Genomic DNA, 18,868 nt, shown 5'->3' with positions numbered 1-18,868 from the left:
AGATATACCCATAAGTACAGAATTGTTTTAAATAATTTGTATTTATTAAGAGAATTGATTGTCTTTGGTGTATAACAAGTAATGCTAATAAATTCGGGCTCTATATTTATTCTTTATATGATTTAGTTTATGTGTAAGTAACTTGTATTTATTTAAAAAGTCAAATTTATTTACTTTTAAATATATTTTATAGAATTAAATTTGTAAATTAAGATTTAATTACAATGATATTATTAAAGCTAAATTCATCTATAATTTTAAATGAGAATAACTTAAACTTAATGTTTATCATTTATTATATTTTACTTTTAAAAAATTTATTTATATACTGACTCATTCGAGAATTCTTAAAACATGACTTAAACATTTAAATCTTGCATGTTTAACAGCTGTTTTTGTAATACATTATTTAATAATAAAGAGTTCACTTAATTAATTTTTTATGTCAACATAATTAAATTTGATGAAAATCTTTAAATTTTCTCAAGTTTCTATTATTTTTTAAAAATAAGTACAAAGTTATGCATCAAAAAATAATAATTTTATTGTATATTTCGATCGGATGTGTTAATTTCCAAATTATAACTTTAGTATTTAGAATTGCATCCATTGCATTCTAACCATTGTACAATTTGAAATTGGTGAAATTATCTTGTAACAATCATTGTTAGTAACTAGTTATGTTGTTAATAAGTAAGACAAATAATGTAGTAAGTAATGTAAGTTTAAATGTAATGGGAATGATTTTGAAATTATTTGAATGACAAATGATTCAGATATTTTTCTACGAATGAAATGTACTTGTCTTTATTACAGACATTAAAGAGAGAAAATTATTGTTTATTGATTTTCAGAATTATATGTCTTAAAGCAAATAAACTGTAATTTTATCATATTGTATTATAATATTTAGAGATAATTACATAATAAAAATTATAGTCGTTAATTTTATATTTTTGTAATTATTACAAATAATGCATGTTATCAAAGATGTGCATTAATAGTTTTCTCAGCGTTATTGTATATGACATATTATTTCAATAGTGCCAGTGTATTAATGTATAAAAGACTACTTTAAACATTTACTATCTTAATAAAAACAGGATCATAAGCTGTTAAAACATAGTTTCATAAAGCAATAACTCTAACTTTTTCTCTTTTATTTAAAAAATGTAGTTTTGTATACTTGATCTTTCCTATTATCTTGAGCATTAAAAAGAAGCTTGACTTGAAAGAATTTTAATCTAAACAAATTGAACTTGCCATTATTTCTGTCTTTAGAAAAAGAAAAAAAAAACAGGTTTAATTTAAATATTGATAACTCATACTCTATTTTAACTAAGAAAAACTTCAATGTAAACCCACCAGACTCAGATTGGAAAAATATTTTTATTTGTTTAGATATGTCAAAATTCATTATTTACAAATCTTGATATCATTACTCAAATATGATCTGCTTATATTTGTGGTTTTACTACTGATATTGAAGTGATGAAATATTTAGAAATAATATGTATAATATTTGTATGTCTTGTATGATTTTTAATTTATATGGAAAATTATTTAGATTGATCTTTGAGTCAGTGGCAAATTTGTCTTCACTACATAAGGATATTACGATATTTAGTGATGCAGTATGTTTACATCAGCATTTTGTATGAAAGAGTAGAATTATTGAATGCTTTCTTGTTACAATAAACATTTATTTTAAGTATAAATATATTATAAAAAGTTATTTCATTCTATAAGATTAAAAAAGTTTAAACAATGGAGAAGAATCTTTACTACTTTAACTTGTTCAAAACAATAGCTTTTTATTATCAGTAGATTCTAGAATCTTTACAAGATAAAACAAACTGTTAATTTTTTTAAGTAGTTTGTAATTGTTTACACTTAATTGTGAAATGTAAATAAAATTAATTATCTTCCTTTGTAGTTTTATATACAGATTTATATACAGGTTAAGTGTAATATTCATACAACTAACTTTCATATCCACATTTACACTAGTAATTGTTTGTGATATTGTATATTAATTATCAAATTTTGCTATTATCTGATCAATGTTTTTATATGGTTTTGAAATAATATAAAATAAAAATAGTTTATAATTAGAATCATTTATTGAGAAAATGTCTGTTTTCCAAGAAAAAATAATGAAGAATTTACGGTTTTAGAAAGAAGACAATTTTATTCCTCTAAAATTGTTGAAATATTTAACTTTTCAGTATTGAAATATAAAAAATTCAGATAAGTTTATTTATATCTTGCTTGTTACATGGCAGTGGAAACAGTTTTATGTTCATTTATCAGAAGAATAGAAGGAAAAAAGTCTAAAGGTGTTCTAATTTTATAACTAGTAAAAGAAGGGAGATATTTTTGGAATGGAGTCACACTTAAAGAATTAGAATCAGCAAAGAATACTAAAAATTTTACTGCACACATAAAAAGCTGTAGATAAAAGTTGCATCTTCAGCTTCTAAGTTATAATCTGAGCTGTAAAACATTATAAATGAAAGTGAATAAATCATACTTTAAATGATAGAAATCAAGAAAATAATTCTGCATAAATGCATAATTTAAATGCTACATTTGATAAGGAAAGAAAAATGAGAAAAGAGCAGTGGCACATACTCCCATTTCTCATTTCAATAATGTGAAAGAATTGTATTTCAAAATAAAAAATTGGAATTTATGTGATAATTTCAAATATCAATGGACGAATATATTCTGAGAAATGTTTGCTGGAAAATAATCTAAGAAAATTAGATAAAACTATATATTATCAAAAATAATTTTAAAAGATATCTTAATAAAGATGTAAGTTGGATAATGAATGCAAAAAATCTCTCCTTTTCAAAAAGTTGAAGTTTTGTAGTTATGTAAGGAATAAGGGTCGTCATGCCTGCTGTTTTTTATTGAGATATATTGTGAGAAATTCAAAGGAATGTGTAAAATGATGATTAATATTTCTAAATTGATATGAAATCCTTGTACCAATGGAAAATTAGAAAGGACCTTATCTTTATTTATTCTCATTATCATGTGTCAAGCATGACAATATTTGATCACAGCAACATGGCTGATAATGACCTGACAACTGAAATATCGTCTGCAACTTATTCCTAAAAATACAGGATTATTATTATTACAAAAATTTGATAATAATAATAATATCTTAATAAACATTTATATAGTAATTATTTATGAAACTGATTTATTGTTTTTTAACTTGATAATTTATTTTTAATTATATCACATATCAAGTAAAATATTACAAAGCTTGAACCAATTACTAAATACAAACCTAAATTACTATATTATTTTTAAGCTGCATTAATACTAATTTAATTAATTAATATTGAAATATGGTTTAAAGTTGGACTATTAAATACTGTTGAATAAAGATTAATAATTGGAAATTAACTTTGAATTTTAAGTAACTTTTTTTAAAATTACTTAACTCAAAACTTTGATAAAGATCAAAATTATAAAAATTTATTAAGAACAATAGTTCAATGTAATTTTTTACAGGAATCTTTTCTGTAGAAGAATTGTGTGAAATATATTCAGTTTATATTTAATAATAATTTTATTTTTTCAAAATATATATTTTAGCTGTTTTGAATTTCACATACTGTATTCATTTGAGATGTTCAGATATTATTTTTCCTTCTTCCTTCATTTACTATTTGAATATAGAATGTACTGAAGCTTTTATTTTTAGTTGTGTTATTGCCTCATGGTCTATGGTCACAGCAATGAAATTCATTTCAATATAAATTTTAAATTTTTGTAACTGTATCTAGGTAATGTTTTACTATTTAAACCTGAATGCCATGCTTTTGATTTTTCAAATTTCAAAACAAACTCCACTATACAATTCAGTTATAAATATAATACAAATATTTAAATTTTATTATTTGTAATTTTCTTATTTCTATTTTAATGCTATCATCTAATATCAGTAGATGATAATTAAATCTAATTACAATTTAATGACAATATCCAAAATCCATATTTTAAATTTGAAATTTGAAATTTAAAATATCAGTGTGACATATTACACAGGTGTTTTTTATATCTTGACTGGTTTTCATTTACTTGAAACAACTTATACCATTTTTTTATATTTTCTCATCTTAGTTTTTTATTAAGAGTTTGTGGAGTTTTTTAGTTTCAATCAATGAAATTAATTGGTTGTTTGTAATGTTATCTGATAACAAAGTAGCCTTCATGAAATAGGCTACTATAAGCCAGAAGTGATAATTTAAAAATAGCCAAATAACTAATATTTATCAATTGCCAATGTAAACAGTCACATTTCTTCCAAATGACAAAGACTAAAGCAGACAAGGATATTATCCAATATATTTTATTACAATTCTTAATGTACTGTACATGCATTTTGAACTTTAGTCCTCTTCAGTACATGCTAAAATGATACAATAAACCAAATCAACAACTACATAAAATAAACATCCAAAATTACAAACTTACCTTTACATAACATATTTAGTAAAGTTTTTATATAAAATTTGTTTTGTAAATATGTTATGTAAAGGTATGTAGTAGTTTTGGATGTTTGTTTGTTTTATGTAGTTATTGATTCAGTTTATTGTATCATCGTAGCATAAAAATAGTTTATATCTTAAATGAGCAATTATTTTATTGTGATATTGTCACAATGCTGGGCTGCAATTTTTAATCATATTTTTAATTTATTTAATTTAAAATATACACTCTTCACCTCAGATTAGTACAGTAGTGTCATGCCCCTGTACATCATACTTTTCCTATTAACAACAGAGTCATGCCATTCATCTATCTAACTCCGTTCAGGAGAAAATTTTTGAATTGAAATAATGTGATTTCCGGTGCAAACTCAAAGTTCATATATAGTTAATCTGATCTCTTGCCCCTTAGCTTTCCATATCTGGTCTCATCTTTCATCTATCTAACTCCGTTCTCAAGATTAAGGAAAGACGGATGGATGGATGACAAGTGGGAATTTATAGGTCTACATTTTTTTTTCAAATTGCAGCCCAATCAGTGGTTCTCAACCTTCCTGTGGAACACCATCCATATACTTCCTATTTCACAGAGAATTAGCATCAATATATCTAAAAATTGATAAGTAATTTGACATTTACTATTCTCACAAAACAATAAAGCAATACACTAATAAACTTTATTGTATTGAATAAAATAGTAAATATGGAATTGTCTACAAATAAAGTATTATGTTGTAGTATGTTGGAATAAATTTGCATTTAACACTTGGTCAAATTGAACACAGATTGAGAATCACTGCTCTAAGTCTAACTACATATATTCTTCCAGACTTCATTGAAAGAATAAAAAAATAAGCTAATTGTCAAAATTAAACTTTCTATTTACAATTATTAAGTATTTTAATTACAAAATTCATGGTTATTTACATAAAACACAGTTNTGTCTTTATTACAGACATTAAAGAGAGAAAATTATTGTTTATTGATTTTCAGAATTATATGTCTTAAAGCAAATAAACTGTAATTTTATCATATTGTATTTAGCTCTAATGTAACAATCATTGAATCAATCATTCAGCAAGTTAGTCACGAATCATACACAAATATAGTTACATAATCTAATATTTACTGTCATATCTCTAAAAATATTTTAAAATTATGTTTACTGATCTTCACTTTCTAGTTTGGAAGTATTTTTTCATATTCAAATAATTCTAAATAAATAAAAAGTGTGAAGTTTGAAATTATTGACTGCATATTATATCAGATTGGCCAATTTTTAATAAATTATTATAAGAAAACCAGAATTTTAATATTGTTTTATTATATACATAAATTATTGCTATATTTATTTAGTGCTGCAATTTAGTTAATTCGAGGGTTTATTTTATTATTTTTGGTCCACCAGTGGCGTGCATCCTTCCTTAATTTTGAAAATGGAGTTAGATAGATGAAAGTCAAGACCAGATATGAAAAGTTTAGAAGCAGGAGGCCCCAATTAACAGTATTTTTAATTCAAAATTTTCTCCAGAACAATTATGTAGATTTATTCAAATGTCTATTAAACAGAATATGAATTCATTTATTAAGAATTATTAAGACAATTTATTTTTATTATTTTTTGAAGTATTCAAGCATGAAGTATGCCAAGTAATTGTGAAAGTTGCCTTTTAGGAATTGTACTTTGTATCATTATTTGTCTATTTATTCTATTATGAGAATGATTTGCTGAAATTGTTTTTATATTGAATGATTATTTAAAGTGGTCTTCAACTTCTAAATATATCTTTGCTGAATTAAATCATCAGTAACAGAGAGCAAAGTTCTTAAGCAAAAGTATAATGCTAATTTTTTTGTTTTATATAAGAACACGTGGTACGGTTTAGTGTGATGCACTAATTTAAAAAAAAAAGTTAATATTTTTTAGAGAAGCAAATTTACAGATACTATAGATTGCACGCTATTTACAGAAATTAAAAATCCGAAATTAATTTAAATTTTTAATATTAATTAATCGAGAATTAAAAATTTAAATTAAACAAATTTGGCAACGTTCATTTTTATATTAAACAAATTGCATATAACAAAACATTATAATTTTTGATTTTCATATTTTTTTTATTTTTAATAAAATAAAATTATAAATTAATATAATTTTAAAATTTAAAATTTGCGCATTAAATTTGCATACTTTTTTAAACTCTTTTTAACAATGTATAGTACAATAGATGGCGCTAAACGACGCTTAATCACGTGACCGGTCACATTATGGAGAGGAAAATGAATAAGGAAACTATTACTGTTAAATTAATCGCAGGTGAGGATGTGCAAAGGGATAGAATTAATTGTTGCACTTATAAAAATTGTTCCCTCACTATTACATATGCATTATAAACTATAAACGAGGTAAGGAAAAGTTTTAGTAGAAAAATATTGATCGTCGTCTTCGACATACAATAGTTATATCATCATTGACTCGATCTTGTTTATTAATTTGTTCTCTTACAAACGGCCAATCGTCAGTTATTAATGAGAGGCACGGCTTAATATATTGGAAAATCCGAACGGATAGGTCACAGAATTATTCTAGTTATATATTTTGTTCATTTAATATCCAACGACGATCTTTAATAGATCATATGTGCGTGTTTTGTGTTTGTTTATCGTTGTGTTCGAAGCTGATCGATATTGTTTTGGTGCAGATGATACAGAACAATGCCGCTTTCGGTTAAATAACATATAAGATATAAAAAAAAAAAAAAAACCTATATTGCATGTTTAACATATATCAATACATTTATATTCATTTCAGTAGAATTTACATACACTCATAAGTATTTAATTGTTTAAAATAATTTGTATTTATTAAGAGTTAATTGTCTTTAGTATATAAGAAGTAATAGTAATAAATTCAGGTCCTATATTTATTCTTTATGTAAGTAATTTATATTTATTTCAAGTGTAAAATATCTATGTTTTGTATTTAATAAATGGTGTAAAATGGAAAAAACATATATAAATTTATGGATGAGTCATTTGAGTAGAGGTTATTGTTAGCAGGGATCTGCATGGGGACTAATAGGGCTTAAGCCCTGGGCCCTCGAGTGTCAAGGGCCCACAAAAATTGAATTATTATCATAAATTTTTTAATACTTTTTCTGATAAAGTTTGTCATTCAGCACCATTTCATAAATAAATATATTTCAACTCTAATTTTGATATTATAAATATTAAAAATGAATTTTAAACCCCAATTTAAAGATTTTTAATTTAATGAAAAGTAGGGCCCCATTGGACTTCAATAAGCCCTAGGCCCTGAGAAACCTAGATTCGCCCCTGATCGTTAGATATACCCATAAGTACAGAATTGTTTTAAATAATTTGTATTTATTAAGAGAATTGATTGTCTTTGGTGTATAACAAGTAATGCTAATAAATTCGGGCTCTATATTTATTCTTTATATGATTTAGTTTATGTGTAAGTAACTTGTATTTATTTAAAAAGTCAAATTTATTTACTTTTAAATATATTTTATAGAATTAAATTTGTAAATTAAGATTTAATTACAATGATATTATTAAAGCTAAATTCATCTATAATTTTAAATGAGAATAACTTAAACTTAATGTTTATCATTTATTATATTTTACTTTTAAAAAATTTATTTATATACTGACTCATTCGAGAATTCTTAAAACATGACTTAAACATTTAAATCTTGCATGTTTAACAGCTGTTTTTGTAATACATTATTTAATAATAAAGAGTTCACTTAATTAATTTTTTATGTCAACATAATTAAATTTGATGAAAATCTTTAAATTTTCTCAAGTTTCTATTATTTTTTAAAAATAAGTACAAAGTTATGCATCAAAAAATAATAATTTTATTGTATATTTCGATCGGATGTGTTAATTTCCAAATTATAACTTTAGTATTTAGAATTGCATCCATTGCATTCTAACCATTGTACAATTTGAAATTGGTGAAATTATCTTGTAACAATCATTGTTAGTAACTAGTTATGTTGTTAATAAGTAAGACAAATAATGTAGTAAGTAATGTAAGTTTAAATGTAATGGGAATGATTTTGAAATTATTTGAATGACAAATGATTCAGATATTTTTCTACGAATGAAATGTACTTGTCTTTATTACAGACATTAAAGAGAGAAAATTATTGTTTATTGATTTTCAGAATTATATGTCTTAAAGCAAATAAACTGTAATTTTATCATATTGTATTATAATATTTAGAGATAATTACATAATAAAAATTATAGTCGTTAATTTTATATTTTTGTAATTATTACAAATAATGCATGTTATCAAAGATGTGCATTAATAGTTTTCTCAGCGTTATTGTATATGACATATTATTTCAATAGTGCCAGTGTATTAATGTATAAAAGACTACTTTAAACATTTACTATCTTAATAAAAACAGGATCATAAGCTGTTAAAACATAGTTTCATAAAGCAATAACTCTAACTTTTTCTCTTTTATTTAAAAAATGTAGTTTTGTATACTTGATCTTTCCTATTATCTTGAGCATTAAAAAGAAGCTTGACTTGAAAGAATTTTAATCTAAACAAATTGAACTTGCCATTATTTCTGTCTTTAGAAAAAGAAAAAAAAAACAGGTTTAATTTAAATATTGATAACTCATACTCTATTTTAACTAAGAAAAACTTCAATGTAAACCCACCAGACTCAGATTGGAAAAATATTTTTATTTGTTTAGATATGTCAAAATTCATTATTTACAAATCTTGATATCATTACTCAAATATGATCTGCTTATATTTGTGGTTTTACTACTGATATTGAAGTGATGAAATATTTAGAAATAATATGTATAATATTTGTATGTCTTGTATGATTTTTAATTTATATGGAAAATTATTTAGATTGATCTTTGAGTCAGTGGCAAATTTGTCTTCACTACATAAGGATATTACGATATTTAGTGATGCAGTATGTTTACATCAGCATTTTGTATGAAAGAGTAGAATTATTGAATGCTTTCTTGTTACAATAAACATTTATTTTAAGTATAAATATATTATAAAAAGTTATTTCATTCTATAAGATTAAAAAAGTTTAAACAATGGAGAAGAATCTTTACTACTTTAACTTGTTCAAAACAATAGCTTTTTATTATCAGTAGATTCTAGAATCTTTACAAGATAAAACAAACTGTTAATTTTTTTAAGTAGTTTGTAATTGTTTACACTTAATTGTGAAATGTAAATAAAATTAATTATCTTCCTTTGTAGTTTTATATACAGATTTATATACAGGTTAAGTGTAATATTCATACAACTAACTTTCATATCCACATTTACACTAGTAATTGTTTGTGATATTGTATATTAATTATCAAATTTTGCTATTATCTGATCAATGTTTTTATATGGTTTTGAAATAATATAAAATAAAAATAGTTTATAATTAGAATCATTTATTGAGAAAATGTCTGTTTTCCAAGAAAAAATAATGAAGAATTTACGGTTTTAGAAAGAAGACAATTTTATTCCTCTAAAATTGTTGAAATATTTAACTTTTCAGTATTGAAATATAAAAAATTCAGATAAGTTTATTTATATCTTGCTTGTTACATGGCAGTGGAAACAGTTTTATGTTCATTTATCAGAAGAATAGAAGGAAAAAAGTCTAAAGGTGTTCTAATTTTATAACTAGTAAAAGAAGGGAGATATTTTTGGAATGGAGTCACACTTAAAGAATTAGAATCAGCAAAGAATACTAAAAATTTTACTGCACACATAAAAAGCTGTAGATAAAAGTTGCATCTTCAGCTTCTAAGTTATAATCTGAGCTGTAAAACATTATAAATGAAAGTGAATAAATCATACTTTAAATGATAGAAATCAAGAAAATAATTCTGCATAAATGCATAATTTAAATGCTACATTTGATAAGGAAAGAAAAATGAGAAAAGAGCAGTGGCACATACTCCCATTTCTCATTTCAATAATGTGAAAGAATTGTATTTCAAAATAAAAAATTGGAATTTATGTGATAATTTCAAATATCAATGGACGAATATATTCTGAGAAATGTTTGCTGGAAAATAATCTAAGAAAATTAGATAAAACTATATATTATCAAAAATAATTTTAAAAGATATCTTAATAAAGATGTAAGTTGGATAATGAATGCAAAAAATCTCTCCTTTTCAAAAAGTTGAAGTTTTGTAGTTATGTAAGGAATAAGGGTCGTCATGCCTGCTGTTTTTTATTGAGATATATTGTGAGAAATTCAAAGGAATGTGTAAAATGATGATTAATATTTCTAAATTGATATGAAATCCTTGTACCAATGGAAAATTAGAAAGGACCTTATCTTTATTTATTCTCATTATCATGTGTCAAGCATGACAATATTTGATCACAGCAACATGGCTGATAATGACCTGACAACTGAAATATCGTCTGCAACTTATTCCTAAAAATACAGGATTATTATTATTACAAAAATTTGATAATAATAATAATATCTTAATAAACATTTATATAGTAATTATTTATGAAACTGATTTATTGTTTTTTAACTTGATAATTTATTTTTAATTATATCACATATCAAGTAAAATATTACAAAGCTTGAACCAATTACTAAATACAAACCTAAATTACTATATTATTTTTAAGCTGCATTAATACTAATTTAATTAATTAATATTGAAATATGGTTTAAAGTTGGACTATTAAATACTGTTGAATAAAGATTAATAATTGGAAATTAACTTTGAATTTTAAGTAACTTTTTTTAAAATTACTTAACTCAAAACTTTGATAAAGATCAAAATTATAAAAATTTATTAAGAACAATAGTTCAATGTAATTTTTTACAGGAATCTTTTCTGTAGAAGAATTGTGTGAAATATATTCAGTTTATATTTAATAATAATTTTATTTTTTCAAAATATATATTTTAGCTGTTTTGAATTTCACATACTGTATTCATTTGAGATGTTCAGATATTATTTTTCCTTCTTCCTTCATTTACTATTTGAATATAGAATGTACTGAAGCTTTTATTTTTAGTTGTGTTATTGCCTCATGGTCTATGGTCACAGCAATGAAATTCATTTCAATATAAATTTTAAATTTTTGTAACTGTATCTAGGTAATGTTTTACTATTTAAACCTGAATGCCATGCTTTTGATTTTTCAAATTTCAAAACAAACTCCACTATACAATTCAGTTATAAATATAATACAAATATTTAAATTTTATTATTTGTAATTTTCTTATTTCTATTTTAATGCTATCATCTAATATCAGTAGATGATAATTAAATCTAATTACAATTTAATGACAATATCCAAAATCCATATTTTAAATTTGAAATTTGAAATTTAAAATATCAGTGTGACATATTACACAGGTGTTTTTTATATCTTGACTGGTTTTCATTTACTTGAAACAACTTATACCATTTTTTTATATTTTCTCATCTTAGTTTTTTATTAAGAGTTTGTGGAGTTTTTTAGTTTCAATCAATGAAATTAATTGGTTGTTTGTAATGTTATCTGATAACAAAGTAGCCTTCATGAAATAGGCTACTATAAGCCAGAAGTGATAATTTAAAAATAGCCAAATAACTAATATTTATCAATTGCCAATGTAAACAGTCACATTTCTTCCAAATGACAAAGACTAAAGCAGACAAGGATATTATCCAATATATTTTATTACAATTCTTAATGTACTGTACATGCATTTTGAACTTTAGTCCTCTTCAGTACATGCTAAAATGATACAATAAACCAAATCAACAACTACATAAAATAAACATCCAAAATTACAAACTTACCTTTACATAACATATTTAGTAAAGTTTTTATATAAAATTTGTTTTGTAAATATGTTATGTAAAGGTATGTAGTAGTTTTGGATGTTTGTTTGTTTTATGTAGTTATTGATTCAGTTTATTGTATCATCGTAGCATAAAAATAGTTTATATCTTAAATGAGCAATTATTTTATTGTGATATTGTCACAATGCTGGGCTGCAATTTTTAATCATATTTTTAATTTATTTAATTTAAAATATACACTCTTCACCTCAGATTAGTACAGTAATGTCATGCCCCTGTACATCATACTTTTCCTATTAACAACAGAGTCATGCCATTCATCTATCTAACTCCGTTCAGGAGAAAATTTTTGAATTGAAATAATGTGATTTCCGGTGCAAACTCAAAGTTCATATATAGTTAATCTGATCTCTTGCCCCTTAGCTTTCCATATCTGGTCTCATCTTTCATCTATCTAACTCCGTTCTCAAGATTAAGGAAAGACGGATGGATGGATGACAAGTGGGAATTTATAGGTCTACATTTTTTTTTCAAATTGCAGCCCAATCAGTGGTTCTCAACCTTCCTGTGGAACACCATCCATATACTTCCTATTTCACAGAGAATTAGCATCAATATATCTAAAAATTGATAAGTAATTTGACATTTACTATTCTCACAAAACAATAAAGCAATACACTAATAAACTTTATTGTATTGAATAAAATAGTAAATATGGAATTGTCTACAAATAAAGTATTATGTTGTAGTATGTTGGAATAAATTTGCATTTAACACTTGGTCAAATTGAACACAGATTGAGAATCACTGCTCTAAGTCTAACTACATATATTCTTCCAGACTTCATTGAAAGAATAAAAAAATAAGCTAATTGTCAAAATTAAACTTTCTATTTACAATTATTAAGTATTTTAATTACAAAATTCATGGTTATTTACATAAAACACAGTTATAATCATCAGTTGTTATTCTGATTTAAGGATTTTTCTTTTCTTATTATTATTAATTAAAAAAGAATTTATCTCAATGTTGTAATTTATATTATAATTTAATATTCCAAAAAATATTGAGTCTGTTGTAGCTAATCAATATAATCAGCATATATGTCATGAGTTTTACAACCATAATTCATTTGTAAAATTTTGTAAGTAAAACTATCATAAAAGTGATGATCACATTTATTTTTAATTATTCAATTTATAATAATTTTACTAAAAATTGTAATTTTGACTTCACATTTTTTGATTTATATATTATAGTTCTCATTTCTGTTTAATTATTGGATTTGTAATTAAGATTAAAAAATCCTGATACAACCTTGAGAACCAAAACTAATGGACTAGTGTAGAAACAATTTGAAAGATAACAAATACAATATATTAGAATGTTATGAATCACATCAAAATGAGTAATATATAACTAACAAACTTGAAATATGGAAGAATTAAATCGTTTGTATTGATGCATTAACCATCTTTACATTCCAGGTTTCTGGCTTATAGTAAGATTTAACATAGAAAATTGCTCCATTCTGAAGAATTGTTTATTTTATTTGTGTTCTATTTTAGACAGATTTTACTGTATTATTTGCACTGTCATATACATATACAACAATACAGCAAAATAAGTTCAGTATATGTAGAGGTTAGTGAAAAAGAAGTTCAATCAGCAGCATTTTATATGCAGAAATTGTTCAACAACTAGAAACCAAGAAAGGAATTTAATCCAGTATGTTCCTCTAGTCAGAATTGTGCTATAGTTCTGCCATGCCAGGGAGAGGTAGTACATTGATTATTATTGATTTGTTTTTTCAACACAGGTCATTAAAAGTCAGCTAATGTTAAAATTTTATTTGTTGTGCATCTGCAAGATTTAATATTCCAGGTAAGCATTGTGTGGTTACAACAATAGGTATGTATATGACATGTCAGTACTAGACAACAGCAAGGAAACCACTAAAATACCACAGGGTATGATAATATAAATGAACAGAGGCACATTTTTTTTTGAGTGAATGGGAGAGGAAAATTTTGTTCTCAGGGAAGGGAAAATTTTGTTGGATTTTAAAATACTGAAATCAAATGTTCATTGTATTCTTCAAACTGTATAAATGCACAAGTCTGGCAACACTAAAATTAGTGTCTAGTTCAACTGATAACACTAATTTTAATTTGTTACAGTTTCTTTTTTATGCTATTACTATACAGTTATTTCTTTTAAGTTTATGAGAAAAAAAATTAAAAAAAGCAAAAAGAAGCAAAAACAGTTTTCTTTGGAAGAAAAGAAAAAAATAGATGTTCAAAAAGGAATTAAAAGATGTGATATTGCCAAGAAATAAGGAATTAGCCCTTCAACACTTCCAACATTTCTTAAAGATAATTAAAAAATTCAAAATAGCATAGATCTTGATCCTAGAGCATCCAGCCTTAGGACCAACAGGAAACGAATTCATATCAGAGACAACAAAGTGGACAAAGCAGTATATAAGTGGTTTTTTGATGCAAGATTTAAGAATATACCAGTTAATGGTCCTATGCTTTGTGAATGTGCAAGATCTTTTGTGTTATTGTTTGGCATTGATGATTTCAAAGAAAGCACAGGTTGGCTGCATAGATTCAGAGAACAATATAATAATATTTTTAAAACAATTTGTGGTAAAGAAAATGACACACCGTATGATGTTGCAGTATTTTGGTGAGATATCATCCAAGAATAATAATCCCCAGAAGATATATTCAATGCTAATGAGACAGACTTGTTTTACAAACTGATGCCTAACAAATATCTTGTATTCAAAAGTGAATGTTGTAAAGTTGGAAAACTTTATTATTATTGTGCCAATTCTGTAGGTTCCGGCAAACTTCCACCATTGATTATTGGAAAGTATAAAAATCCATGATGCTTCAAAAAGGTGTGCAATTTGCCATGTGAATATTGCTATAATAAAAAGTCTTGGGTAACACGCAATATTTTCTACGATTGGATTTTATCATTAGATGAACATATAAATGGAGAAAACAGGAAGATATTGCTATTTATTGATAACTGTTCAGCTCACAAAAATATTCTAAAAAATATTAAACATATTCATGTTGTGTCCATCTAAATTGCACTTCAGTTTTGCAACTTTTTGGTCAAGGAACAATAAATGCAATGAAAATGCAACAAATATTGAGCCCAGCTAGTGCAATGAATATTGGCTAATATTGCACTAGAACATGATTAAAGTCATCATATTTTGGATGCCATTCAAGTGTTTTTCTCTGCCTTGAAGTCACTAAATACAACAACAATGCAAACTGCTTTTCTAAAGCAGGTATTATGACAACAGCCAAGAAAGAAACTGAAGTTGAAGATTATGATACATATATTGTAAACCACTGGGAACATTTATGTCAAAGGTTAAATGCACCAAAAGAAGCAAAGTTTAGAGATTTTTATTGAAGTAAATAAAGATGCCACTTATATTGAAGAAGTGAATGATGACGACATTGTGGCAGAAATGCCATTAGAATGTGATTCTAAAGATGATTATGAACGAGAAGAGGAAGACAAATTCATAGATTACTCTAAAATTATGACTGTAGATGCAGACAACATGGCGTGACAACTTCTCCATTTCTTCATGGAATAAAAAGAGTGCCTGGTGGCATACTGGAATGTGTCACAGTACAGGATTTTATCAAAAGAAACTTTGATTAAACAACTGTTTGTTTTAACAGCTGTATTCAAACTGTGAAGGTCAGTTAGTCTGACAATGCCTGTTAAACATGAATGAAAACATACATTTTCTTGTGATTTCTTTTTGCTGGATATCAGTTATATGTATAGTGTTTAACATATTCCCAATTTTGAGTAGTTGAATCTTGAACAAATATTGGTAAGTAGTTTGGACCCCGTTTCACAACTTGGTGGCATTAATATATAAATGAAAATGTCATCATAGTTATTTAAAATATCCTAATATGATTGCATTTTTTTTTGCATAAGTTTTGCAAATGAAACATGAGGTTAAACTTCTTTCTCACTGACCTGTATATAAAAACACTAAATAAAGTTTTCATTTAATTTGGATTTATCTGCATCAATTTTTAAGTCAAAAATTGATTCATTTATATGAAATATAAACATAAATTTTCATTATAAATTTCAGTCATTTTTGTATTTTTAATCTAAAGTCACTTACACTATATTAAGCTAAACGTAATTCATACTGTAATTTTATACATTTTTTAGTGATTTTTTTTGTATCTTTATGCAGGTGTTATATATTATCTTTGCTGATTACCCAATTAGATAACTACTTGGTAACTTAACTTATTAGATATCATTAAACAATTAAATTTCTCATCAACAACTATATTTAAAACTAAAATTTTGATAAAATTAAATAAAAAAATTGGAAATAAACTTGTTAAAAGTATTACTATATGAATCATAAATTTCAGGGAATTTCTGAATTTTTGTAAACAATACTAAAAAGATTTGTATTATATAAAAAATATCTGATAAATAAAATTTCGTGCAAATTAGTACTGCAGTATGGCATTTCTGTTAAGAATTTTTAAATTTTAACTATAATTCTTTTGTTGCAATGACTATGAAAAAGTATACTATACTTATTCTTTATTTTTAGCAGTTTTTCACAATAAAATTACTTTTGTTTTTAATAAATGTAGAATAATGTAACTTTGCTAGATTTAATTCAAATGAATTAAGTGATAAAACATTTAAATTAAAAATAAATTAGTTAAGCAGGAGGGAATAATTTGTGATATGCATGGTATGATAAGCTATGGTTATATATAATATACACATATATTATATCATAGTACATGTATGTATTGTCATGCTATAATAAATTTATTTTAAAGCTGTTCTATTAAATTTGAAGTAATAAAATGTAAGTTATTTTTTTCTCATCACAAATTAAAAAGAAAGAAATTGTGTTATAATTGATAACAAGATTGAATTATCATATTTTTTATCAGAAAAAACTTTTTTTATAACTAACAACATTTGTATTTTATTTGTTGAGCTTTATCAAGCAACTTCTTTAATTCCTTTTTATGTTTATTTGTATGAAATTGTTTAAATAAAAATGTTTTACTTTATCTTGAATTAGTGTAACTAGAATGTTATTAGAGTAAATTAGAATGTGCATAGCTATATTCATTGTGAATGCTGTCATGGAAAAACTCTTAGTCTGTACAAGTATTGACATATGTATAAGTGCATTTGTCATGTACAAATCCTTTTCTTTATTTAATTGATTTTTTCTTAATTTATTTATTTACAAAAGTATGGAGTCCTGTACTGTTCTTTAGTATCATTCTACTTTAGAGATCTTGTATTTACAGTAATTTTGGACAGTTAACCCATGAGTTATCTGTGCTTGAAATATAATTTAAAAAGGTGTGGATTATTTAATGAGGTAAGTATATGCCAAATTTAAATCCCAGTCATGAGTTACAGTTGATTCACAATGATCGATCAGTCACTGGTAACCAGCCTGCCAGATGGACAATTGTTTATTCATATGTTTACAATAAATGACACAAAGTAAAAACTGTTTTTACAACTCTAATCTATTTCAATGGATTAAGATTTAATTTTTTAATAAATACTTGCAATTAAGATTAATCTTCAGTCTAATACAAAATACAAGAAACAAAAAAGAATTAAATTTTTTACAATAATTATTTACAACTAAAAATGCTTTAATTTTAATATCAGTATTAAAATTTTTTGTTTGATGTTTTCTGACTTTATTTTTATTATTATTACTGGACAAAGGGAGTTAGTCATAAAATAAAAACAATAAATTGTATTTATTTTTACACTTAATTTACATATTTGATACAGTTCATAAACACTGCAATTGAATTATGGAGGTAGCCAGTGAGTACAGGAGTGAATTTCATGGTATTTTAAAGTGATTTCTCAGTAGCCACTTTCCTGTTAAGACTAAGTATTGTACCATATACATGAGACATTTTCAAATGCTTGTTCATGAAGACTATACAAACACATCCTTGTGTGTGCATAACTGCAATAAGCAGTTGTTTTTGATAATGCATGCTTTGATTGAAAGTTATATACAATTTTACATTTTATACACATATTAGTTTAATTAATGTAAAATGGATTTTCACATTACAAGATTTAAAAATAAAGCAAAAAGTATTCATATTTAATTCAGTTTTGTTAATCATTATTTTAAATTAAATTTAACAATTTTATTTTATTAAAAAATTATTGTAATTATTATTCAATAGTTAACATTAGTATAAGGTAGCAGTCTAACTGCTTATAGGTCCTCCAGTGGTCAAGTAGTCTTCGTTCTATGAACACTGGGAGTTCAGTTGTGGGTTCACATCTCACTCAGACGGACTGGCCACATGGAGTTTTCTGGGTTTTCTCCATGTCTATATTGCCTAAATAGGAACCAATTTCCCTTAAAAAGACCTCCCAGAAAGCATCCCCCCTAGGCAGATTACCCAAGT

The 18,868-nt window shown here is 24.8% G+C and overlaps 1 pseudogene; it reads left to right on the top strand.

Annotated features, from left to right (window-relative positions):
* The first annotated feature begins 13,570 nt into the window (after positions 1-13,570).
* Positions 13,571-16,403, top strand: LOC111618556 (annotated as a pseudogene).
* Positions 16,404-18,868: the final 2,465 nt, after the last annotated feature.

This window comes from Centruroides sculpturatus, unplaced genomic scaffold (assembly GCF_000671375.1).
Source record: "Centruroides sculpturatus isolate CEXI.00-Female unplaced genomic scaffold, Cexi_2.0 scaffold42, whole genome shotgun sequence".
Classification (NCBI taxonomy): domain Eukaryota; kingdom Metazoa; phylum Arthropoda; class Arachnida; order Scorpiones; family Buthidae; genus Centruroides; species Centruroides sculpturatus.
This window is presented reverse-complemented; position numbering and strand designations above follow the sequence as displayed.